A 25,727-nucleotide genomic window follows, 5' to 3' on the forward strand; every position below is an offset into this window, starting at 1 on the left:
GGTGCACCAGAGAGTGAATGCTTCCACCTCGTTCGCGAGGTTGGGGCTGATACAGCTGAAGGGGGTATACAGAGCACGCCTCACGAGGGCGAGGATGAGCCGATTCTTTGAAGGAGTAGAACCTGTGTGTGATCGTTGTTTTTGGGGGGGTGGGGGGAGAAAGAGGAGAGGAGAAGAGAGAGAGAGAAAGAGGTGTACATGAAACTGGACCCGGGAGGCCATATTCTAGGTGTCGGACCAGCCAGGGTTGGAAACGGGTGCGGAGGCAGATCTTGTAGCCTTCGCTTCGTTGATCGCCCGAAGGCAGATCCTGCTATGTTGGAGAGCAACCTCTCCACCCTGTGCCCTGGCGTGGCGGGGGGACCTGTTCGAATTCTTGACTCTTGAGAAGGTTAAGTTTGAACTGAGGGGAAGGATGGAGGGGTTCTACAATTCATGGGCATTATTCATTATGCACTTTCAAGAACTGGATAACATCGAACATTAGTTAGGGCGGGTGGGTGGGAGGGTTGGGGAGAGGGGGGCTGTGTGTGTTAATGGCGACTATGGGTGATCCCCAATTTTGTTTCGTCATTTGTTTGTGTGAACATGCGGGCTAATGTTTGGGGTTTGGTGGGATTGTTGTTATTGATATGCGGATTGCCATATTTGTTACTGATCATTGCTTATTGTTGGTGGGTGTAAATTTGGGAGAAAATGTGAAAAAGAATAAAAAATATTTTTAAAAAGGTTGTGCAGTGCTGGTCCGAGGAAACAGAATAGCTCCTACGTGACTGCTTGGAATCAGTGGACTGATCCATATTTAAGAACTAAGCAACCACCTAAACGAGTAAGCCACCACCGTCACAGACTTCATCAGCAAACGTGTGGACGACTGCGTGCCAAAGAAAGTAGTATGTACATTCACAAACCGGATAACCATGGCTTAATCAGGAGATTGACTCTCTACTGAAGGCCAGGTCTGAGGCGTTCAAGTCAGGTGACACTGATTTACACAATAAATCCAGGTACGACCTCCGCAAAGCCATCCGGGATGCCAAGAGACACTATCAGACCAAGATAAGAGTTAGTGATATGGCCAGGTTTCTCAGTCTTGAGAAAATAAAGTTTGCCTTAAGAGGGTCACTGTTAGCGGAGGTGGCAGCCGTTCGTCGACTTTCTCGGGGAAAATTAAAAATGTCAGCTTATGCAGTATTCCAAGGGGGGAGATTGTTGTTGTATGGTTGAGGTGTGTGAATACTGGCCTGGGGGGGGGAAATGTTTATTTTACCATGTTAATGTCATTGTTTTTGTTACTGTTATAAAAATTTTCAAATACCTTAATAAAATATCTTCTTTTTTTTTTTAAAAGTACTTTTCAATGTACCTCGGCACATGTGACAATAAACAAATCCAATCCAATCCAGGCTCGAATGGACAATGGCTCCTAATTTACCCCTGTAAAGCGCTTTGGAAGGTTTTCCAATGCTAAAGGCATTATATAAACAAAAGTTGTTGCTGTTTTTGTAAAGAAAAGCAGTCAGAATTCAAATGTGATTCATCAATGATTCAAAATACATGCATGTTTTTGGCTTTGTAAAAATATTATTGCACATTTCACTGCAAAAGTTGTCTACTGAGCTACTGTGATTACAGATGATTCATACATTTCTCAAGGAAAATGTAAAATACTTAACTCTTTCTCTGATCCATTTTCTGATTTTTTATTTCATGCTGACATCATAGCAAAACTGCAGCAAGGACTATGAAAACTTATCAATTCTATTACTTCAATCTGAAAGCAATATATAACCAGTAATTTAAATTTAGCACAGCTCTCCCATTAGCCAATCAAATCACAGCCTTCCTGTGGTGTCACTTTTCAGTTTCCACCCCCCCACCCCCCCGGTCGGAACACTCACAGCTCCCGAAGTGAAGGCCTCAGAAACCCTGAGGTAAGTTCTGTAATGTATACATGTTTCTCAAAATTGTGCTGTGTCAAGAAACAAAACCTTATTCACCTTCTCTATAAACAGTTTCTAACTTGTGGGTTACTTACTTTTCCTACTTTTATCTCCCTTTATTAAATCATCGCAAAGCTGGTGACTGTCAGATTCATTCACTGACTGAAATGACTGAAAACTGACTCTCAGTATAGCTCATGAGAGCAAGACCTCGGAGCTGTCAAATAACGAGGACTCCATTCAATGACTGACCATGTTGGCAAGGACAACAGCAAGGGTTCAATTCCCATACTAGCTGAGGGTTATTCATGAAAGCCCCACCTTCTCAACTTTGCCCCCCCGCCTGGTGTGGTGACCCTCGGGTTAAATCACCACCAGTCAGTCCTCCTCCTCAAAAGGGGAAAGCAGCAGCCTGGGACTACATCAACTTTACTTTATCTCATACTGGAGTCTATTCTTTGACCTGTAACGGACGGATTTGTATGTGCGTCTGCATGTCATGCTGGGCAAACTAAGAACTATACCTTAAGCAGCAAGACACCCCAAAGTATTTCTGTGGAGAAATGGTTCAGTGGTGATAGTACAAGGTACTTAGGTTCCACAATGTTTTTCATCAGTGTTAATTGATTAAATCAATCTGGGGTATTATTTGAAATCTAAAAAAATACACACCTTCCGGAACGCTTTACTAACCAACTGGTTTATAGCCATCGATTAATTGATAGGATGTTTTGTGTGACTTCAATGTTAACATGTCCTTGTTATTTGCAGCAGAAGAGGTGAGAGGTCCCTTGAAGTCACAGCTTCTGACTTCGGAGTAGGGCTGGAAACCAGGCCCCACACATGGTGGAGCATGAGGTCCCTGCTAGCAGAGAATTTAAGCCCAAGAGGACGCAGGGCAGGGGAATTCAGTTGGCCAGGGGGCTCTCTCAGGAGAGGAGCTGAGGTCCAAAAGAAGCTGGGAGCAGAGTCTAAGCCCAGAATGCAGGTGGAGGATAGTTCGAGGCAGGGTCTGAGCCAGAAGGGTGGGGTGAAGGAGGAGGCTCCAGAAACTTTGGTGAGGGAGGCTAAGCAGGAATGGAGGCTGGGAGCTGGGTAGCAGGAAAACCTGAACACACCTGATGAATGCTGCACTGAGAAGACAAGACCCTGAATAGGACAGAGCACATGCAGTGAATATTCTCTGCAAATAGTTTGTTTCTTGGAGTTATATACTCCCTTTCTAGCTTACAGTTTGGGGCTAATGGAATAAAGGAACCTTGTTTTTTTGACCTTCATTCAGTCCATGTACTTAAATCGCACATTACATGCTACTACTTATTAATGATATAACTAGAATGTTAGTTGCTCCACATTGGTGTGGATCTCACCTCCACAACCCAAAAAGATGTGTAGGGCAGGTGAATTGGCTATGCTAAATTGCCCCTTAATTGGAAAAAAAAAGTGTTAGTTGCATTCAGATGGTAGGTATTATATAAAATAGGGGGATTTCAGTTAGGTACGTATGGTCCATAAGGTGCATCTTGCAATGGCGTTTCATCCCTTTAAAGGGTGGGGGGAGAGACGCAAGAGACCTTCTTGTTTATGTCCTTTGTTCCCATTTTTTTAATGTTATTTTATTATTTTGGTCTGTGGACCTATAATCGGAATGTGCATTTAAGCAGATGACTCAAGGTTGAAGCAGCCTGCTTGTCAGGACATTGGTTCAAGGTTTTGCTCTTGAGGGGAGAAGCCAGATTCCTCAACACCGGGTAGTGGACGTTAGGAACCAGGTGTGGAGGGAGTTGGATCGATTGGTTAACTGGCAGCCAGTGAGTTGGTCAGGAACAGAGTTCTGTCACTGATTGGTTCCTGTGTGATGCTTTCTGAGGGAACTGGACAGAAGTATTTAGACCTTGAAAGTGAAAGAAACACTTCCCTCTCTCTCTCTTGCTTGCTGAAGTGAAAGAACTACTGTATTGCTGTATAGTGCCTGGCACATCCTTTGCTGTGAACCTGAAATCACTGAGTCTGCAGAGAAGGTAGACAATCCTGCCAGAGAAAACCATCTCCAGCCTAGAATCTAGGAAGAAGAATCAAAACAAAAGCGGAACTTCAGAATGATACTAACTAGTAGTCAGACCAGTGCAAATATCTTTATCCTTTTATTTAATACATTTTCTTTCCCTTTTCACTATCCTTTCCCCTCTGTGGTGTGTGTGTGTGTATAGTGAGGATATTTAGGAAAGGGGGCGGGGATTGGGAAAGGGGTATTAGATAGTCAGTTACATTTATGTCTGTTTAATTATAACAGTGTACATAATAAAAGGTTACTTGGGTTAAAGTTGCAGACCTGGTGACTGCCATTGGATTTCTGTTTGAGGTGTATGGCCTATAAGGTGCATCTATAAATAAAACCTCAGCTCCAGTATTCTATCCTTCCACCACCAAATAAAACTTCAACAATGTATTTGCCACAGATATATCATTGCATGAATTGAGAGTGCAAGCATCCTGCTAGTTTCCGACACTTCAACAAACGCTCAACGATACTCTTAAAAGGTGCAAGACCAACTGAGGTTTCAAATATTTTCAACAAGCAGCAACTAGTTATTTCCATTTCCCTCAACTTCATAACCATTGCTTGTCTGGCATCAAGGATGGATGAGCCAAAACTTTATCCAACTGAATGATGGGTCCAAAAGAATTTAATAAAACTCACAAAAAACCCTACTCTTACTCCCAAATGTTTGCTCAAGTGGATGGTGGTTAACTACTAACTCTAACCTTTTTAGACCAAATTCTGAGCTGCAAGTCCTGTAGCCTATCCGTCACGCGTCTATTTACTTCCACCGTTAAATTATCCATCTTTGTCTTTATATCACTTACACATATCTTTCTTCCCTCTAAACTCAATTAATCTTTTGTCCTCCTTGGTGGCCTTGAGCTCAACGGTATATAAAAATCAGATTTATCCACTCCCGCAACCTCCAAGGCCATTACAGATCCCTGGGCAGTCAGGCTCTCAGCAGGGTGGTACCCTCGCATTCCCGCTGACACCTAGGCACCGGAATGTGGCGACTAGGGGCGTTTCACAGTAACTTCATTGGAAGCCTACTTGTGACAATAAGCGATTTTCATTTCATTTTCATTAACAGGAGGAAAACTTGTTGTGCAGATTTTAAATGGAGTACTTTGAACAAAAAGTACACTGTAGCCTTTATTTTCAACATATGTTTATTTTAACATTAGTGTTTTTAGGTTTTTTTTAAATGTTCACGTAGACAAAATTCACCTGTAAGCTTTTTTAATTAAAACAGGTATTGAACACAAGATTTAATAAAAATACTATGGGAAAACAGCATCTCAGTGTCTACCCTTTCACACCTCTCAGAACCTTGTATGTTACAATGAAGTCATCTGTCATTCTTCTGAAGTGTGACGAGTATTGGCCAATTAACTCAACCTCCCATTACAGGACAACCCTTTTATCCCAGTAACCAATCCTGTGAACCTTCACTGAACTGCCTTCAAGACGAAGTTGGGCAGCACGTTGGCACAGTGGTTAGCACTGCTGCCTCATGGCGCCAAGATCCCAAATTCGATCCCGGCTCTGGGTCACTGTCCGTGTAGAGTTTGCACCTTTTCCCAGTGTTCGCGTGGGTTTCGCCCCCATAATCGAAAGATGTGCAGGATAGATGGATTGGCCATGCTAACTTGCTCCTTAATTGGAAAAAATGAATTGGGTACTCTAAATTTATTTTAATAAAAGACAAGTGCATCCATCCTTCAATATTAATACCAAAACTGTGCAATGTTCCAGGTATGACCTCACAAAACCTTGTACAATTCTAGCAAGTCTTTCTAACTCTTGTACTCCAATCCGTTTGCAAAAAAGATGAACATGCCGTTTACTTTCTTATTTGCTTGTTGTGCCAGCATGCTAACTTTGTTCCCTATACGAGTACACTCAAAAACATTAATATTTACAAGTTTCACACCTTTTAAAAATTATTCAGCTGGTCTATTCTTACTCAAGTGAATAAACTTATAATTCCCACATTATGGCTCCCTTAAACCTGTCTATATCTCTTTGTAGTATATTGGTGACTTCCTCATTGCTTACATTTCCACCTCGCTTTGTATTGTTAACAAACTTAGACATATTACTCTGTCTCTTTGTTTATGGTGTTTGTTTCTGTCCCTTTGAGAATCAACATGGATTGTTTTACTACAATAAATATACAGTATAAATGCAAGTTGTCAAAGGAAAAAAGTATAGAGTTAACACTTTGCAAACACCATCCACAGATGATTTCCAACAGCAATTAAAAGCTGGCTACCACCTTCTTTAAGTAATACATTCTGCAGAGAAACCTGCAGGTTGTTTAACAAAATTGATTAAGACATCTTTGACAATTACTGCACGAGAGTTCAATTTAAACTTTTAAGAAATTAATTATATGTTCCGTCTTAAGAATTCTCATTCAATGTTTTGTTCAATACCTGATTTTTTTTTAAAAAAGCAAACACGTGGACTTTGTCGACATGGACATTTTAAAAACTAATGTTAAAAATAAACAAATTAAAAAGAAAGGCTAGAGGTGTACTCTTAGTTCAAAGTATGTCATTGAAAATGTTTGCAGCTATTGCCAATCTTTATTTTGAAGTTTTCCTCTGTTAATTGTGTCAATTTAACTGAAATTTCCATTATCCTACACAAATTATTCATTCAATTAACCTTCCACCACCCCAATTTCAAGTTGTTCCACCCCTCATTATGTTCTTCTGTTGTACACTCCAGTCACAACAATCTGTTAACACATTAAAGTGACCAGCCACAATAAAGTAAGCCAGAATAGGATCCCATTTTAGATTTTTACTGATAAGAAACATTTTATGTCTTTTGTCCCTCTCCCAGGAGATGAGTAGCTCATTAGAGCCAAACACACATGAACCACTCCATCACGATATATTAGTGCACAATCGTGTACACTGACAGTCTACTTGGCAGCCCATTACCTTTACCGTTGACTGAAGCGCATTATTTTGCGAAGGTACAAGTTAAATAGTTGTTACCTTATTTTTTTTCCATTTATATTCTACACAAAACTAGTTCCACAGGTAGGCAACCAGAGGTTTACTAAAGGGGGTTGCAGAATATTGTAGGCTGCCAAATAAGAGTGTTCACTGGTTGCTTGAAGCAAGTCAGCACATGACTAGACTGATAGAACCCTCAGTTCATAGAAAAGCAGAAAGCCATTTCATCAAAACTGGAAAATGTTTTTCAGATGTAACAAGGTAAAAGAGACAAAAGGAAATCCTGTTTGTGACTAGGGCAGAGATTTGTCAAGATGAACATTCCTGCAAGAGAATAAAACATCAATACAAAAGCAAAATACTGCAAATGCTAGAAATTTGAAAGAAAAGCAATAAATGCCACACACACACACACACACACACACACACACACACACACAAGATTTTTTCCACTTCGCTCTTATCCTTGTTACATCTCTCACATTTTCCAGTTCTGATGAAAGGTCACCAACCTGAAATATTAGATCTGTTTCCCTCTCCACAGATGCTGCCTGACTTGCTGTGTCTGTCCTTCATTTTCTATTTTTATGACATATGTTTAAGCTCAATTCCAGCAATGCTTCAGTGGCCCAGGATTTAAAATTTTGAAATCTTATCTGAGGAACCAGCAATCCCCGTTTCACCTATTTCCATTAAATAGAACTTTCTAAAATAGATGGAAAGAGGCAAATATCGTGTTCAATGAGAAGGGTATTTGCTAAACGGTGAAGGTCTGAGACATAGGGGTTTCAATACATCAATCACAAAATATCATTAACATGTACAGAAAATAATTTAAAAAGCTAATGGAATGCGAGCCTTTATATCTGAAGACTAGAATTGAAGGAAGTGGAGGTCATGCTTCACTGGACAGTAGCATAATGTTACCAGTAAATCATAGGCCTGGACTAAAATGCTCAAAAACAGGAGTTCAAATCCCACCAAGGCAGCTTGAAAATCAATTCATTCATACATCTGGAATTAAAAAACTATCTTGGGTAATGATGACCTGGGCCGGGATTCTCCCCTACCCGGCGGGGCGGGGGTCCTGGCGGGATGGAGTGGCGTGAACCACTCCGGTGACGGGCCGCCCCAAGGGTGCAGATTTCTCCGCACCTTTAGGGGCCAAGCACTCACCGTGAGGGGCTAGGCCCACGCCAGAGTGGTTTCCGCTCCACTGGCTGGCATGGAAGGCCTTTGGCGCCATGCCTGCCGGTGCCGAAAGGACTTCGCCGGGCGGCGGAAGTCCGCGCATGCGCAGGAGCATCAGCGCCCGCCGCGTCATCCCCGCGCATGCGCAGTGGGGGCGTCTCTTGCGTGTCGACCATCGTGGAGACTGTGGCCGAGGCGGAGAGAAAAGAGTGCCCCCACGGCACAGGCCCGATCGCGGGCCAGACCACCGTGGGGGCACCCCCCGGGGCCAGATCGCCCGCCCCCCCCCCAGGACCCCGGAGCCTGCCGCCGCCGCCTAAGCCCGCTGGTAAGAGTGGTGGTTTGATTCTCGCCGGCGCGACAGGCATGACAGCAGTGGGACTTCGGCCTATCGCTGGCCGGAGAATCGGCGGGGGGGGCGCCGACTGGCGCGGCGCGATTTTGCACCCCCCCCCCGCCGAATATACGGTGCCGGTGAATTCGGCAACCGGCGGGGGAGGGATTCGCACCAGCTCCCGGCGATTCTCCGACCGGGCGGGGGGTCGGAGAATCGCACCCCATAATACCACTGGACTGTCATATAAATCCGCTTGGTTCACTTATGCCCCTTAGGGAAGGACATCTGTCATCCTTGGCTAGTCTGGTGTGTATAGTGTGTGGTTCCAGATCCACAGCATTGTGGCTGACTCTTCTGAAATAGCCACCCAGTTACATCAAACTGGGCTCACGACCATCTTTTCAAGGACAATTAGGGATGAGCAACCAATGCAGGTCTTCCCAACAATATTATTTGTTAATAATATTAACAAAACTATACAAAGCCCTGACAAAACCACAACTGGAGTTCTTTGAGTGATTTTGGCCATCACACCTTGGGATAGGTATACTGGTCTTGGAGGGAGTGCAGCACTGATTTATCTCAATACATGGTTAAATAATGAAGAGAGTTTATACAAACTAGATCTCTATTACCTGGCATTTAGAAGATTAGGGAAGATATGATCAAAGTCTTCAAGATATTAAAGGGAATAGTGTAGATAGAGAAAAATATTCCATTGATTAGGATATCCAAGACCAGGCATATAGTTTAAAGACAGAGTCAAAGTCAGACATTTCAGGAGTGCAATTCAAAAACACTTCTATACTCAAAGGATGGTACAAGTTTGGAACTCTCACAGAGGCAGAGGTAACAGGGGGGGTCGACGTTGCCAAACTTGCTTCATTATTATTGGGCGGCGAATGTGGACAAGGTGCGGCGGTGGTGGGAAGGAGAAGCGGTAGAGTGGGTTAGGATGGAGGAGGAATCTTGTAAGGGGTCACGTTTGAGGGCTATGGTGACGGCAGCATTGCCAATGGCTTCGAGTAGGTGTGCAGGGAGCCCAGTGGTGCAGTCCACGGTGAAGATATGGAATCAGCTGAGGAGGCATTTTAGGGTGGAAGGGATGTCGGTGCTAATGTCGCTGTGCGAAAATCATGGGTTTGAGCCGGGGGGGGGGGGGGGGGGGGGGGGGGGGGGGGGGGGAGAAGAGATGGTGTATACAGGAGGTGGAGGGAAGTGGGGCTGGTCAAGGTGAGGGATTTGTATTTGGAGGAAGGGTTCGCAAATCTGGAGGAGCTAAGGGAGAGGGTAGAGCTGCTGAGGGATAGTGAGTTCAGCTATCTACAGGTTAGGGACCTTGCACAAAAGATCTGGAAGGGGTTCCCTAGATTGCCGGGATACACCCTGCTGGAGCGACTGCTGCTTCTGGATGTGGAAGGGGTGGGAAGAATTGGGGATATATACAAGTGGCTGGGGGAGCAGGGAGGTGAGCAGGCGGTGAAGATCAAGGAGAAATGGGAAGTGGAGTTGGGAATGGATATCAATTGGGGAATATGGAGTGAGGCACTGCAAAGGGTAAACGGGACGTCCTCTTGTGCAAGGATGAGCCTGATACAGTTTAAAGTGGTGCATAGGGTGCATATGACTCGGGTGAGAATGAGTGGGTTCTTTCAGGGGGTAGCAGATGAGTGTGAGATGTTTGGGCGGGGGCCAGCGAATCATGCGCACATGTTTTGGGGTTGTGAAAAATTGGGAAGATTCTGGGCGGGTGTTTGCGGTCTTAGCCAGGATAGTGGAGGGGGGAGTGGACCCGGACCCATTGGTGGCGATATTTGTGGTTTCAGAGAAGCCGGAGCTCATGATGAGGAGGAAGGCCGATATCTTGGCCTTCGCCTCTCTGACTGCATGGCGACAAATTTTGCTGGAGTGGCGTTCGGCATCACCACCAGGGGTAGCAGCATGGTTGGGTGACCTGTATGATTTCCTGCAGTTGGAGAAGCTAAAGTATGAGTTAAGGGGCTCAGCAGGAGAGTTTGGGAAAAGGTGGGGGATGTTTGTGACCGTGTTTGAGGAGCTGTTCGTCGCAGGGGGATGGGTGATTTGGGGGGGGGGTTTGAAAAAGGAGAAAAATCTGTACAAACTGTATAGTTGACTGTTGGGAAGAATGTTTCCCGGGATGTTTATTTGCTGTAACCTACTTTGATACAAGTTTGAATAAAATGAGTTTTAAAGTTTGGAACTCTCTTCAGCAAGCGGGAATTAATGTGAGGCCCATCCTACTTAACCTCTCCTCATAAGAAAATCCCTCCATAACCGGGATCAACCTAGTTCTCGATTCTCTGGATTACCTCCAATGCAAGTAGCAAGTATATCTTTCTATAGATAAGGGGACCAAAACGTATTCCAAGTGTGGTCTAACTAATCCCTTGTGTGGTTTTAGCAAGACTTCCCTATTTTTATACTCCATTCCCTTTGAAATAAAGGCCAACATTGCATGTGCCTTCCCAATTACCTGCTGAACTTGCATGCTAGCTTTTTGTGATTTATGCATGAGGACACCCAAATCCCTCTGTGCTGCAGGTTTCTGCAGTCTTTCTCCATTTAAATATTTTACAACTCCTTTATTCTTCCTACCAAGTGCATAACCTCACATTATATTCCATCGGACAGGTTTTTAATTCACTCAGCTAACCGGTCTATATCCCTCTGTAGACTCTGGTGTCATCCTCACCACTTGCCTCCCCATCTATTTTTGTGTCATCCCCAAACTTGGCAATAGTACATTCACTTCCCTCGTCCAAGTAATTAATATATCGTGTAAATAATTTTGGCCCCAGCTTTGATCTCTGTGGCACTCCACGGATCACAGGTTGCCACCCTGAAAAAGCCCCTCTTATCCCAACTCTGTCTTCTATCAGTTAGCCAATCCTCTATCCATGCTAATATACTACCCCCAACACCATGGGCTCTTATCGTATTAAGTAGCCTTTTGTGTGGTACTTTATCTAACACTTTTGGGAAATCCAAGTATATTACATCTATGGGTTCCCATTTATCTATCTTGCTGGTTACCACCTCAAAGAATTCTAACGCATTTGCCAGGCATGATTTCCCCTTCATGATGCCATGTTGCCTCTGCTTGATTATATTATGCATTTCTAAATGCTCTACTGTTACATCCTTTATAATGGACTCTAACGTTATCCCAATGACAGCTGTTAAGCTAACTGGCCTATAGTTACCTGCTTTTTGTCTCCCTCCCTTTTTGAATAAGGGTGTTAGATTTGAAATTTTCCAATCCTCTGGGGCTTTCCTGAATGTAAGGATTCTTCGAAGATTACTCCCAGTGCATCCATGATCTCTACAGCTACTTCCTTGAATATCCTGGGATGCAACCCATGAGTTATCAGGAACCTATCGGCCTTTAACCCCATTAGTTTCCCTAGGACTTTTTCTTCAGTGAAATTTATTGTATTTATTTCATTCCCCCTTCATTATTTTGTATTTTTGGAATGTTATGAGTGTTTTCCATCATGACGACTGATGCAAAGTATTTGTTTGACTTAGTCATTTCCTGGTTCCCCATTATTATTTCCCCAGTCTCATTCTCTAAGGGGCCTACATTCACTTTAGCCCCTCTCATATTTAAAGAAGCCCTTGCTGTCCGTTTTTATATTCCTTGTTAGTTTACCCTCATAGCTTATCTTTTTCCTCTTTATTTTTTTGTCACCTTTTGTTGTTTTCTAAACTTCCCCAATCCTCTGGCTTACTTCTCATCTTTGTCACAGTATATGTTTTTCTTTCAGTTTAATAATATCCTTAACTTCCTTGATTAATCATGGTTGATTTATCTCCTTCCTATAATTCTTCTTCCTCACTGGAATATATCTTTGTTGTGAGTCATGAACTATTTTCAGAAATATCCGTGCAAACTGTTCACAATTGCTTTAAATTTCAATTCCCAGATTGTATTAAAATGACATCAATCTTTTGTCTACCTCTGAAGTCTGCTGCCCCACTTTAACGCCAGTTGTCTCTTTAACTCAGAACACTTTGTTTATTCTTCCTTGAATTCTTCTGAACAATATCTTGATCTCTGTTCTCTTAACTTCAGATGTTCTAAATGTGCTTTCTGTCCCAATTCCATGGTTATCTGAACTGTAACTTGTAATTTAGGAAGCCTGCCTCTTTATACCTCCTGTCCTGTCCAGTCTTTCTTCTGGCAGTGTTGAGAGATGTTCACTCCCCAAGATCCTGTCACCAACTTCCACAAATTCAGCTAAAAATTCATTTACAGAATGTGGACGTCGCTGGTTAGGCCAGCATTTATTGCCCATCCCTGGTTGCCATTCAGAAGGTGGTGGTAAGTTGCCTTCTTGAAACTGCAGTCCTTGAGGTGTAGGTGCATCCACTGTTCCGATAGGAAGGGAGCACTGGGATGTTGCACAGCGACAGTGAAGGAACGGCAATATATTTCCAAGCTAGGGTGGTGGGTGACTTGGAGGGGAACATCCAGGTATCTGCTTCTCTTGTCCTTCTAGATGGTAGTGGTCATTGGTTTGGAAGGTACTGTCTAAGGAACCTTGGTGAGTTACTGCAGTGCATCTTGTAGACGGTACACACGGCTGCCACTGTTCATCGGTGGTGGAGGGTTTGAATGCTTGTGGAAGGGAAAGCAATCAAGCAAGCTGCTTTGTCCTGGAAAGTGTCAAGCTTTGAGTGTTGTTGGAGCTGCATTCATCCAGGCAAGGGGATTACACTCCTGACTTGTGCCTTGCAGATGGTGGACAGGCTTTTGGGAGGGGGGGGAAATGATGATAGGTAATGCCATTGAATGACAAGGGATGGTGGTTAGATTCTCTGTTGAAGGAGATGGTGTTGCCTGCCACTTGTGCGGCATGAATGTAACTCGCCGCTTGTCAGCCCATGTCTGCATCTGGTCCAGGTCTTGCTGTATTTGGGCATGGACTTGTTCATTATCTGAGGAGTCGCGAATGGTGCTGAACATTGTACAGTCATCCACAAGCATGCTCACTTATGACCTTATGATGGAAGGGAGATCACTGATGAAACTGCTGAAGCTGGTTGGGCCTAGGACACTACCCTGAGGAACTCCTGCAGTGATGTCCTGGAGGGGAGATGATTGACCTCCAACCACCACAACTATCTTCCTTTGTGCCAGGTATGACTCCAACCAGCGGAGAGTTTTCCCCCTGATTCCCATTGGCTCCAGTTTAGCTAGGGCTCCTTGATGCCAATCTCGGTCAAATGCTGCCTTGATGTCAAGGGCAGTCACTCTCACCTCAGCTCTGGCATTCAGCTCTTTTGCCCATGTTTGAACCAAGGCTGTTATGAGGTCAGGAGCTGAGTGACCCTGGTGGAACCCAAACTGAACATCCATGAGCAGGTTATTGCTGAGTAAGTGCCACTTGATGGCACTGTTGATGACTCCTGCCATCACTTTGCTGATGATGGAGAGTAGACTAAAAGGTTGGGAATTGGCTGGGTTGGATTTGTCCTGTTTCTTGTCTACAGGGCACACCTGGGAAACTTTCCACATTACCGAGTAGATGCCAGTGTTGTAGCTGTATTGGAACAGCTTGGCTAGGATGCGGCTACTTCTGGAGCACAAATCTTCAGTACTATTGCCGGGGTATTGTCAGGACCCATAGTCTTTGCAGTATCCAGTGCCTTCAGCCATTTCTTGATATCACATGGAGTAAATCGAATTTGCTGAAGACTGACATCTGAGATGCTGGGGACCACCAGAGGAGACGGAGATGGATCATTCACTCGGCACTTCTGGCTGAAGATTTTTGCGAATGCCACAGCCTTGTCTTTTGCACATATGTACTGGGTACCTCCATCATTGTGGATGGGATATTTATGGAGCCTCCTCTTCCAGTGAGTTGTTTAGTTGTCCATTATCATTCACAGCAGGATGTGGCAGGACTACAGAGCTTAGATCTGATGCGTTTGTACAATCGCTTAGTTCTATTACTTGCTGCTTATGCTATTTTGCACACAAGTAGTCCTGTGTTGTAGCTTCACCAGGTTGGCACCTCATTTTTCGCTATGCCTGATGTTGCTCCTGGCATGCTCTCCTGCACGCTTCATTGATCCAAGGTTGATCCCCTGGCTTGGTGGTAAAGCAGGGTATATGCCGGGCTATGAGGTTGCAGATTGTGGTTGAATACAATTCTGCTGCTTCTGATGGCCCACAGAGCCTCATGGATGCCCAGTCTTGAGTTACGAGCTCTGTTTGAAGACTATCCCATTTAGCACAGTGGCAGTATCACACAACACGATGGAGGATATCCTCAATGTGAAGACGGAACTTTATCTCCATGTGGACTGTGCGGTGGTCACTTCTACCGATACTACCATGGACAGGTGCATCTGCATTATATGCATTCTCTACCTTAAAAGGCCCCAGTTGCTGAGCAACATCCCATACCTCTGCTGGTCTATTTATTTACTTTTCACGCCGTGGCCCTCCCTAAGCACAATACACAGTTGGAACTTAACCAACCCCTACACCTACAAACACCTTTGTCCAGCATGAATTTAACTACAAGTTTTACCCTTCTAGGCAAAGAAATATTAAATTAAACCCACTTAAAACTATACCTTATTTCTAATGTTTACCAATGCAAATATAAATTCCTAAAAATACCTTTGTTTTCCCCACAAACTTTCAATGTCCAGAATAAATTTTCACCAAGTAACAAGTTTTGCTTCTCATCCAAGGAAGTTCAGAAATGTCTCTTTGTGGTATTCTTTTTCTTGCTTTTAGCTATATATTTCCTAATTTTGACTGAAAGTCATCACAGTCTTGAACCTATAAAATAATAGTGCTCATGTCCCCATTGGCATATGACTCATCAAGTACCAGCAACAAAAGAAGCTCTGCACCAATTGATGAATTTGTCATCAGTTATCTGTCCTGACCTGACTTTCCATCACAGTGGGAACACAAGGTTTAACATTTGATCAAGTAAACTTTCTGAACGGTCAGAGAACAGATGAAACATTCCTACTTGCAATTTTTTTTTTCTGGCCTTTATCCACAAGGTAGATATCCTGGAACCTGAGGTTTTTAAACAATAAAACTCTGGAAAAATCATGGGTTGTTAATCTCTAGACCACAGTGTACTCAATTTTGATGCCCCCAAAGTTAACGTTTTCTTAATACAATCCTTCAAATGACCTTAACAAAAACCTTTATTTACCAACTGATCAGCACATTTCACCTACACCTATTTAATAACATAGCCAGCGTCAATGTTCAAGTGTCACAAATAACTACTGACTTCAAAATCATTGAAAGTACTGAAAGAAATTGGTTCTGAACAACAATAGAAAAGGTGCAACTGTCTGGGGTTGGACAGCAGTCGCGAGAGTTGGCAGCACGTGGAGTCGGGCAGTTTCAGGCCACAGATCAGATTTCAGCACCATTGAAGTGTTTTCCATCTTGGAGATAGATCTGGAAGATCTCAATTGCAATTACAAGCACCATCTACACTGCAGACTAAGCATGGGCTCAGGGGCAAGAAAAATAAATAAGTTTAATTGTAATGCATAGATTAGATAGCAACGATATGAGCAAGTCGTTGCAACACTAACAAGAAATGTATGGTGCTCACAATACTTTAAATACGGACTTCCAGTTATGGCTACGCAGAGCTAAGTCACACGTTCGGCAGCTCCCGCTTGGAAGGGACTTTTGGGCTCTTTTCAGGGCCCCCAACGGCATTTTCTCGACATTTACCAGTGTGGGAAGAAGACTACAACATTCCCCCGACAGTATATGGCTTGGACCAGGAGCGGGGAGACTAAAAAAGTGGTGGTGAACCCAAAGAAAGTGCGAGGGAAGAAGAGCAAGATGGTGGCAGGCGGGGACCAGGCAGCATGGATGCAGTGGGCGCAGGAGATTATCCAGCACTGCTTCAGAGAGCTCAAAGCGGACCTGCTGGAGCCGATGAAGGGTTCTATTGATAAGCTGCTGGAGACCCAAACGGCCCAGGGGGTGGCAATCCGCGAGGTCCGACAAAAGATCTCTGATAACGAGGACGAGATCTTGGGCCTAGCGGTAAAGGTGGAGGCGCACGAGGCGCTCCACAAGAAATGGCAGGAACGGTTCGAGGAGATGGAGAACCTGTTGAGGCGGAAGAATCTGCGGATCCTGGGCCTCCCGGAGGGACTGGGGGGGTCAGACGTGGGGGCCTATGTGGTCACCATGTTAAACACGCTGATGGGACGGGGTCCTTCCAGGTAGAGTGCTGGCGAGGAGGCCCAAGGCTAACGAGCCGCCGCGGGCGGTGCTGGTGCGGTTTCATAGGTTCACTGATCGGGAGTGCGTTCTCTGGTGGGCCAAGAAAGAGAGGAGCAGCAGGTGAGAGAATGCGGAGGATCGAATACATCAGGACTGGAGCGCGGAGGTGGCGAAGAAGAGGGCCGGGTACAACCGGGCAAAGGCGGTGCTGCACAGGAAGGGGGTGAAGTTTGGCATGCTGCATTCGGCGCGACTGTGGGTCACCTACAAGGACCGGCACCATTATTTTGTGTCTCCGGAGGAGGCGTGGGCCTTTGTTCAGGCCAAGAAGCTGGACACAAACTGAGGGTCAGGCGTGGGGATCGTCGGGGATTGTGGTTGTGTTACATTTTGAGGGGGGTTCTTTGTTCTTGTTTATTTTTGATTCTGTGTGGGTGGTTAGGGAGGATTGGGCACTGTTTTGGTTGGGTCTGTCGGGTGGGCTCTTGGAGGGGGGCAAGTAAACGGAGTCGGGGGTGGATGGCCGGTAGGGGGGGCCCCGCGGGGGAGGGTGAGGCCCGAGTCGGGGGTGAGGGGACTGGGCCTGTAAAAGGAGCTGCGCCAGAGGAGGCGGGGCCGGGCAGGTGGAAAGCACGGGCTTTTTCCCGTGCTGAAGGCTGGAGGGGGCGGGACCAGGGTGGGGAAGCGAGGGTTTTTTTCCCGTGCTTGGGATGGAAGGGGGAGGCGGAGTGCCTGCTGGTGGGTAATGGAGGGGATGGGGAAGTCCCACAATGGGAGGAGTCGAAGGAGAGGCGGGAGTGGCCGGGGTCAGCAGGAGTCAGCTGACTTGCGGGAGTGCAATGAGGGGAGTAAAGCAGCTAGGAGGGATCCTAGCTGGAGGGGGGATTCTGGGCGGGTGGGTGGGGGGAGAGAACCGGGTTGCTGCTGGTAGGATCAAGGGGGAGCTGGAGCGAGTAGAGGGGGTTGGGACGGGGGTCTGCCGCCGTGGGGAACGGGACGGGCGTCGGGTGCGTGTCTGGCCGAGGAGGGGTTAGGGCTAGTCGGCGGGGGAGGGGGGCGGGTAGCCCCCTGATCCGGCTGATAACCTGAAGCGCAAGGGGACTGAACCGGCCGGTTAAGCGGGCCCGGGTGTTCAGTTTGAAGGGGCTGAAGGCAGATGTGGTCATGCTCCAGGAGACACACCTGAAGGTGACAGACCAGTTAAGATTGAGGAAAGGGTGGGTAGGTCAGGTGTTTCATTCAGGGCTGGATGCCAAAAAAAGGGGGTGGCGATCTTGGTGGGAAAGAGGGTGTTGTTCGAGGCGTCGAGCATTGTGACAGACAATGGCGGCAGGTACGTAATGGTAAGTGGTAAGCTGCAAGGGGAGAGGGTGGTGCTGGTCAACGTGTACGCCCCGAACTGGGACGATGTGGGTTTTATGCGGCGCATGTTGGGTCGGATCCCGGACTTGGAAGTGGGGGGACTCATAATGAGGGGGGGGGACTTTAACACAGTGTTGGATCCGGCACTGGTCCCCTCCAGGTCTAGGACGGGTAGGAGGCCGGCGGTGGCTAAAGTGCTGAGGGGGTTTATGGACAGATGGGAGGGGTGGACCGTTGGAGATTTGCAAGGCCGGGGCTAGGGAATTTTCATTCTTCTCGCACGTTCATAAGGCCTATTCCTGGATCGACATTTTTGTTATGAGCAGGGCACTGATAGCAAGAGTAGAAGATACCAAGTACTCGGCGATAGCCATTTCGGATCACGCCCCACATTGGGTAGACCTAGAGCTGGGGCAGGAGATGGACCAGCGCCCGTTGTGGCGCTTGGAGGTGGGGCTGTTGGCGGACGAGGAGGTGAGCGAGCGGGTCCGAGGAAGCATAGAGAGATACCTGGAGGCCAACGATAACGGGGAGGTCTGAGTGGGGATGGTCTGGGAGGCGCTGAAGACGGTGGTTAGGGGAGAGCTGATCTCTATTAGGGCCCACAAGGAGAGGAGAGAGCAGAGGGAGATGGAGAGGCTGGTGGGGGAGATGGTGAGGGTAGAGAGGAGATACGCGGAGGTGCCGGAGGAGGGACTGTTGAGGGAGAGGCGTAGCCTCCAGGCCGAATTCGACCTATTGACCACCAGGAGGGCGGAGGCGCAGTGGAGGAAGGCCCAGGGGGCTGTTTATGAATATGGGGAAAAGGCAAGCCGGATGCTGGTGCATCAGCTTCGGAAGCGGGATGCAGCTAGGGAGATCGGGGGAGTTAAGGATAGGGGAGGGAGTGTGGTGCGGAGTGGGGTTGGCATCAATGGGGTCTTCAGGGACATTTATGAGGAACTGTATCGGTCCAAGCCCCCACTGGAGGAGGGAGGGATGGGCCGCTTTCTGGACCAATTGAGGTTCCCGGAGGTGGAGGAGGGACTGGTGGCGGGATTAAGGGCTCCAATTGGGCTGGAGGAGCTGGCCAAAGGGATAGGGAGCATGCAGGCGGGGAAGGCACCGGGGCCGGACGGTTTCCCGGTCGCATTCTACAAAAGATATGTGGACCTGTTAGGCCCATTGCCGGTTAGGACCTTCAATGAGGCAAGGGAGGGGGGGCCTTGCCCCCGACGATGTAACCCGGACACTGATCTCCTTGATCCTGAAGCGGAACAAGGATCCTCTGCAGTGTGGGTCCTACAGGCCGATTTTGTTGTTAAATGTAGATGCCAAGGTGCTGGCGAAGGTCTTAGCCACGAGAATTGAGGATTGGGTGCCGCAGGTTATCCACGAAGACCAGACGGGGTTTATGAAGGGGAGGCAGTTGAAGGCGAATGTGCGGAGGCTCCTGAACGTTATTATGATGTCGGCGAGGGAGGGGGGAGGCGGAGATAGTGGTGGCGATGGACGCTGAGAAGGCCTTTGATAGGGTAGAGTGGGGTTACTTGTGGGAGGTGCTGAAGAGGTTCGGGTTTGGGGAGGGGTTCGTCAGGTGGGTTGGGCTGTTGTACGAGGTCCCGATGGCGAGTGTGGCCACGAACATACTTTCGGTTGCATCGAGGGACGAGGCAGGGGTGTCCCCTGTTCTCCCTGCTCTTCGTACTGGCGATTGAACCCCTGGCTATGGCACTGAGGGAGACGAGGGAGTTGGTGCGGGGTGGGGAGGAGCATAGGGTGTCGCTCTATGCGGACGACTTGCTGCTATATGTGGCTGACCCGGTGAGGGAAATTCCGGAGGTAATGAGGATCCTCAGGGAGTTCGGTGATTTCTCAGGGTACAAGCTCAACATGGGGAAGAGAGAGTTGCTCGTGGTTCACCCAGGGGACCAGGAGAGGGGGATTGGCGAGCTCCACTAAAAAGGGCGGAGAGGAGCTTCAGGTATTTGGGGGTCCAGGTGGCCAGGAACTGGGGGGCCCTGCATAGGCTTAATTTCACGAGGCTGGTGGAGCAAATGGAGGAGGAGTTTAAGAGGCGGGACGCATTGCCGCTGTCCCTGGCGGGTAGGGTGCAGTCAGTCAAGATGACAGTGCTCCCAAGGTTTTTGTTCCTGTTCCAGTGCCTCCCCATTCTGATCCCGAAGGCCTTCTTTAGGCGGGTCAACAGGAGCATAACGGGGTTTGTGTGGGCGCAAGGGACTCAGAGGGTGAGAAGGGTGTTCCTGGAGCGGAGAAGGGATGGGGGGGGGCTGGCGCTGCCCAACCTCTTGTGGGTACTACTGGGCCGCCAATGCGGCGATGGTGCTCATGTGGGTGATGGAGGGGGCTGCATGGAAGAGGCTGGAGATGGCGTCCTGTGAGGGTACGAGTCTGGAGGCGCTGGCAACGGCGCCGCTGCCTCTCACCCCAATGAGGTATGCCACGAGCCCGGTGGTGGCTGCTACCCTCAAAATCTGGGGGCAATGGAGGTGGCACGGGGGGGGGGGAGAAGTGGGGGCCTCGGCGTGGACCCCGATGCGGGGGAACCACCGGTTTGTCCCAGGGAAAATAGATGGAGGGTTTTCGGTGTGGCACAGGGCAGGGATAAGATGACTGGGGGACCTGTTTGTGGATGAGAAGTTCGCGAGCCCAGGTGAGCTGGGGGATAAGTACGGGCTCCACACACACCCCCCCCCCCCCTCAAGTGGTGGAATTCCCGCTGCAGCTGCCATGCACGGTACAGGACAGGGTGCTCTCGGGGGTGTGGGTTGGAGGGGGGGAAGATCTCGGCAACATACCAGGTGATGCAGGAGGAGGAGGCCTCGGTGGAGGAGCTGAAAGGTAAGTGGGAGGAGGAGTTGGGGAAGGCGATCGAGGAGGGGACGTGGGCAGATGCCCTTGGGAGGGTGAACTCTTCCTCTTCGTGCACGAGGCTCAGCCTCATACAGTTTAAGGTGCTGCTCAGGGCACACATGACCGGGACAAGGATGAGCTGGTTTTTTGGGGTGAGGACAGGTGTGTTAGGTGCTCAGGAAGCCCAGCAAACCACACCCACATGTTCTGGGCATGCCCAGCACTGGAGGAATTTTGGAAGTGCGTACGAGGACGGTGTTGAGGGTGGTGGATCCAGGGTCAAACCGGGCTGGGGGCTCGCAATATTTGGGGTTGCAAGGGAGCCAGGAGTGCAGGAGGCGAAAGAGGCCGGTATTCCGGCATTTGCGTCCTGGTAGCCCGGCGAAGGATTCTTCTTCAGTGGAAGGATGCGAGGCCCCCAAGCGTGGAATCCTGGATCAACGATATGGCGGGGTTTATTAAGTTGGAGGGTGAAATTTGCCTTAAGGGGATCGGTGCAAGGGTTTTTCAGGCGGTGGCAACCGTTCTTGGACTTCCTGGCATAACGGTAGACAGAGGGGGGTATGGGGTTGTTTTGTTTTGGACTTAATTCTACTGGGTTCCTTTTACATTTTGTTGTTGATATTTTGTGAAAACTTTATAATAAAAAATTTTTTTTTTTTTTAAAACAATAATTTAAATACACTCTTTATATGTGGACAGCCAATGTAAATTCACAAGCTTGAAGTAATAAGTAATGTCCAAATTTCACTAACATTTGCGTTTTATGGGTTAATTTTAAAGGGAAATGAATCGACAAAGCTGCATTTATCGCTGTCCTAAAGCTAGCTTCCAACAGGTGAGACAGTGTCCAGTCAACTTTCTTACGTCTGCTCACTTCATGATAAGACCGAGTGTGCAATAGAAATAAGAAAATTGTTTGAAATAAATTTAATATAGGAACTGTACCCTCACAAAATCAAATGGAAAAAACATTGGCAATTAATATGTTGCTCTGTTTATTCACAAATCTGATCAGCTCAATTAATGAAGTACATCTGCAAAGGATTTTCTTTCCAATGAATGTGCTTATGATGATGTGGAGATGCCGGCGTTGGACTGGGGTGGGCACAATAAGAAGTCTTACAACACCAGGTTAAAGTCCAACAGGTATGCTTCAAATCACTAGCTTTCGGAGCACTGCTCCTTCCTCAGGCGAATGTCTCCAAGCACTTGAGGAAGGAGCAGTGCTCCGAAAGCCAGTGATTTGAAACAAACCAGTTGGACTTTAACCTGGTGTTGTAAGACTTCTCACTGTGCTTATGATGTATAATCTATTTGTAACCTATTATGGTATGCTAGTTATCCTTTATCCACTACTTTGCTGAACAAGCACACAAAAACATAAAACAGTATTTCTCATCATATTCTTAACTAAATTTCCCCTAAATTTAGCTCCATAATATATAGGGCTTGATCCAATAGGGCTTGATCAAACAGCCATTCTGTGCCACAAAAGCAGCTTTCCGTGCCGCATCATGGCCGATAGAAGCCAAGAGACCTCACACTCTGGATCTACCCAGCTTGCAATGCCTCGCGAGATCGCATTAGATCTCGAGAGACGTTGCGATGTAAATCCAGCCCATTGTGGGCAGACGGGGCTATGTGAGGTCTCGGTTATGCGTTCCTGCTGAGATCCCTTATTTAATGTGAGTGGCGTTTTATAGCCATGTGTTCCTCAGCGCTGCCAGCGTCAGGAAACATGCAGCTAAGCACGGCCGCTATGAGACTTTGTTCCCATTTAGTTGAATCGCACCCATAGTTTTATGGGTTGGAGGGGAGAGGGTCATTGTCTGTGCAGTGTCTGCACACTCTCCCAGTGTCTGCGAGGATTTCCTCCGGGTACTTCGGTTTCTTCCCACAAGTCCCGAAAGATGTGCTGTTGGGTGAATCGGACATTCTGAATTCTCCCTCAGTACCCAAACAGGCGCCGGTGTGGTGACTCGGGGATTTTTCACAGTAACTTCATTGCAGTGTTAATGTTAGCTTACTTGTGACACTAAGATTATATTATTATTAATAGAAAAATATCTACAAATGGAAGTTGGTCTCATGTGAAAATTAATCTTTCCATCTGCCAATACACCAAGAATACAAAAGATCACCATTCTGGATATGATTAATTTCTTGGTCACTTATGTTGTGTTGAATATTGTGATGTATGATTACAGATAAGTACCACAAAATAATTAGCAATATCGAATTCAAATATGTGGCGTTCCGTGTCGGTGTATATTAGCTTAATGTTCAAAAGGGATCACAAAGACCTTGGAGACTGAAGCTGAGTTTTAAAAAATTCAAAGAAATAAATGCGACTATTTCATCAAATTATCTTAACATATAGTGACACATCAAAATCCTAAAGTGACAGAAAAATGTGGTAACTAAGGTAATTAAGCACATAATATCAGCCAGGTATGCCTATCAATAAAACTTGCCAGTATCAACTGGAAATCAAAATCACAATTTACATTAACTGTTTAAAATTTGGAATCAAAAACACAATTTCTAAATTTGCAGATGACACTAAACAATGAAATGGACAGTCAATAACGAGGAAGACTTCAACGATTTACAGAAGAACATTAGTAAGCTTGCAGAATGGGAAAATAATTGGAAGGTGAAATTTAACATAAAGGAGAGATAGCACATTTTGGTCAGAAGAACAGAGCAGTCACTTATATGTTTGAAGGTATAAAGTTAGGTGAAAAGGAATCTCAGAGTACAAATACACCAATTACTAAAAATTTGCAGCACAGGTTAGCAATGTCATAAAATAAAAGGAAACCAAGCACTCGGCTTTATGTCTAGAGGGATAGATTTGAAAAGTAGGGAAGTTATACTAAACCTGTATCAAAACTTCGTCATATAGCATTTAGAATACTCTTTGGGGCTCTGGTTGCCAGATTAATAAAAGGGTATAGAGATACAGGACAGGGTACAGAGAAGACTTGCAAGTATGATACCAAACATGCACAGGTGCACATTGGGAAGGACTGACAGACTTTTTCTCTTGAAAGTGAAAAGCTGAGGAGTGACCTAATACAGGTCTTTAAAACAATTAGAAGTTTTGATAGAGTTGAAATGTTTCCTCTTATGGGGAAAAGCATAACTAGAGGACATCAATACAAGATAGTCACCAAGAAAGTCACCAAAAAACCCAACGAATGATAAGAATGTGGAACTCAATTGCCATGGTACCAGGCTAGCGGTGTCAAGATGCCCAGGTGACCAGCAATGCCAGGGTACCACCCTGCCCAGAGCGCAAATACCTGGGAGACCCCCATAAGTGCTGTTCCATCTGTTCCCTTTTGTGGGGACCAGCAGTGTAACAGCACTCACCCGAGGTCTCCGAGGCAAAGGGGTTACATCCCAACGTCTCGGTTAGGTCAGGGGAGTGCATATTAGAATGAGACTAGCTGTCTCACTCTAATATGCAGATCTGCAAAATAGTGAGCCCTCCCACAATGGGCAGGATTCAGATCGCAACATTTAGTGCGATCGCACTGGATCTCGCGAGGCATGATGAGGCAGATAGATCCCGGTGGCCACACCACGCTGCCTTTCAGGCACAATGTGGCCGGTAGATCGTGCCCAGTATTAAAATTCAATTCAATCTTTTTTTCTCAATACCATGTATCATGCAGATCCCAGATCAGTCTCACCAAAGTTAAAATTACCCCCAATTTAGTGGATTAATGCTCGATTTAAAATAAACTAAAAATCAAAATAATTGGAAATGTTGTGCTCTATTGCATGAACTGGCATGCTGAGTTCTGCAGGCAATTAGCAAAAGTAGACAATTTCACAAAGAGCCCGAGCAAGAGTTACAAGGGGGATGTAATGAAGAACTTTTCTTTTGCAGCGAGTGGCAATGACCTGGAACTCACTGCCTACAAGGGTGGTGGCAGCAAAAACAATCAACGATTTTAAAACAAAATTGGATAAACAGATAAAGGGAAATAAACTTCAGGACTACAGGAATAGAACATGAAAATGGGATTCACTGGATTTCTATACAGAGAACTGGCATGGGCCACAAATGGACTCCTTCTGTGTCATAATGACACTATCACTCAATGTCTTTTGAGGAGTGTAGCCATCTAAGGTGGCCACCTGCAAAGGACCATGGGAATTATGGCCAACCCAGGACTCAGACAGATACACAGCCTATGTGTATCTAAAACACAGGTAACCAGACCTGACCGAAACTCTCGCTCGTTTACATTTCAATGGCCCATTTCCCAGGACAACAGGACTCCAATCAAGCAACTGGTACAGCCACAGTCTGATCGGCAGCACTCCCCTTACTCAGAAAGCACAACTTCCAAGGTCAATGACCGCTAAGGACCCACCCCTTTATTGGTCGAAATCGAAGAGAGTGATCAGAGCCCTGTCAAGCTATTGGGTCCAAGGTTACGGACCGCCCCAAAGAGCGCGAAATCCCAGAGGGATAAAAGAGAGCGCAGCCATGTGTTCTGAAACCTCTTTGATCCGGCCTGTGCCACCCAATTGCAGCAGGAACCGACAGTTAAGTTTAAGACCAACGATCACTACCTGACAGATGAGCCCAGCAGAGATAGAGCCACTTTCTTTGAACCAGCGAAGTGAAATCCAGATAAAGGCCTTTATCCATTTGCACAGTGCCGGTGGCCCTGAAGTTAAGTATAGGTTATTGTAGCTGATAGGTGTAGTTTAACTCGCAGTAGATATTGTGTTTGCATGT

The 25,727-nt window shown here is 46.5% G+C and overlaps 1 protein-coding gene and 1 long non-coding RNA gene across 4 annotated transcripts in view; one reads left to right on the plus strand and one right to left on the minus strand.

The window, feature by feature from the left end:
* Positions 1 to 25,727, minus strand: part of prkar1b (protein kinase, cAMP-dependent, regulatory, type I, beta) — a 375,815-nt gene that overhangs the window by 347,757 nt on the left and 2,331 nt on the right. The gene's annotated exons all lie outside the window — the stretch shown is intronic.
* On the plus strand, positions 1,891 to 25,727 carry LOC140394363 (uncharacterized). Its single transcript, XR_011935864.1, has 3 exons — positions 1,891 to 1,934; positions 21,746 to 21,800; positions 24,867 to 25,727. It is a non-coding gene; the product is annotated as an uncharacterized lncRNA (long non-coding RNA).

The sequence above is a fragment of the Scyliorhinus torazame genome, chromosome 17 (assembly GCF_047496885.1).
Source record: "Scyliorhinus torazame isolate Kashiwa2021f chromosome 17, sScyTor2.1, whole genome shotgun sequence".
Classification (NCBI taxonomy): domain Eukaryota; kingdom Metazoa; phylum Chordata; class Chondrichthyes; order Carcharhiniformes; family Scyliorhinidae; genus Scyliorhinus; species Scyliorhinus torazame.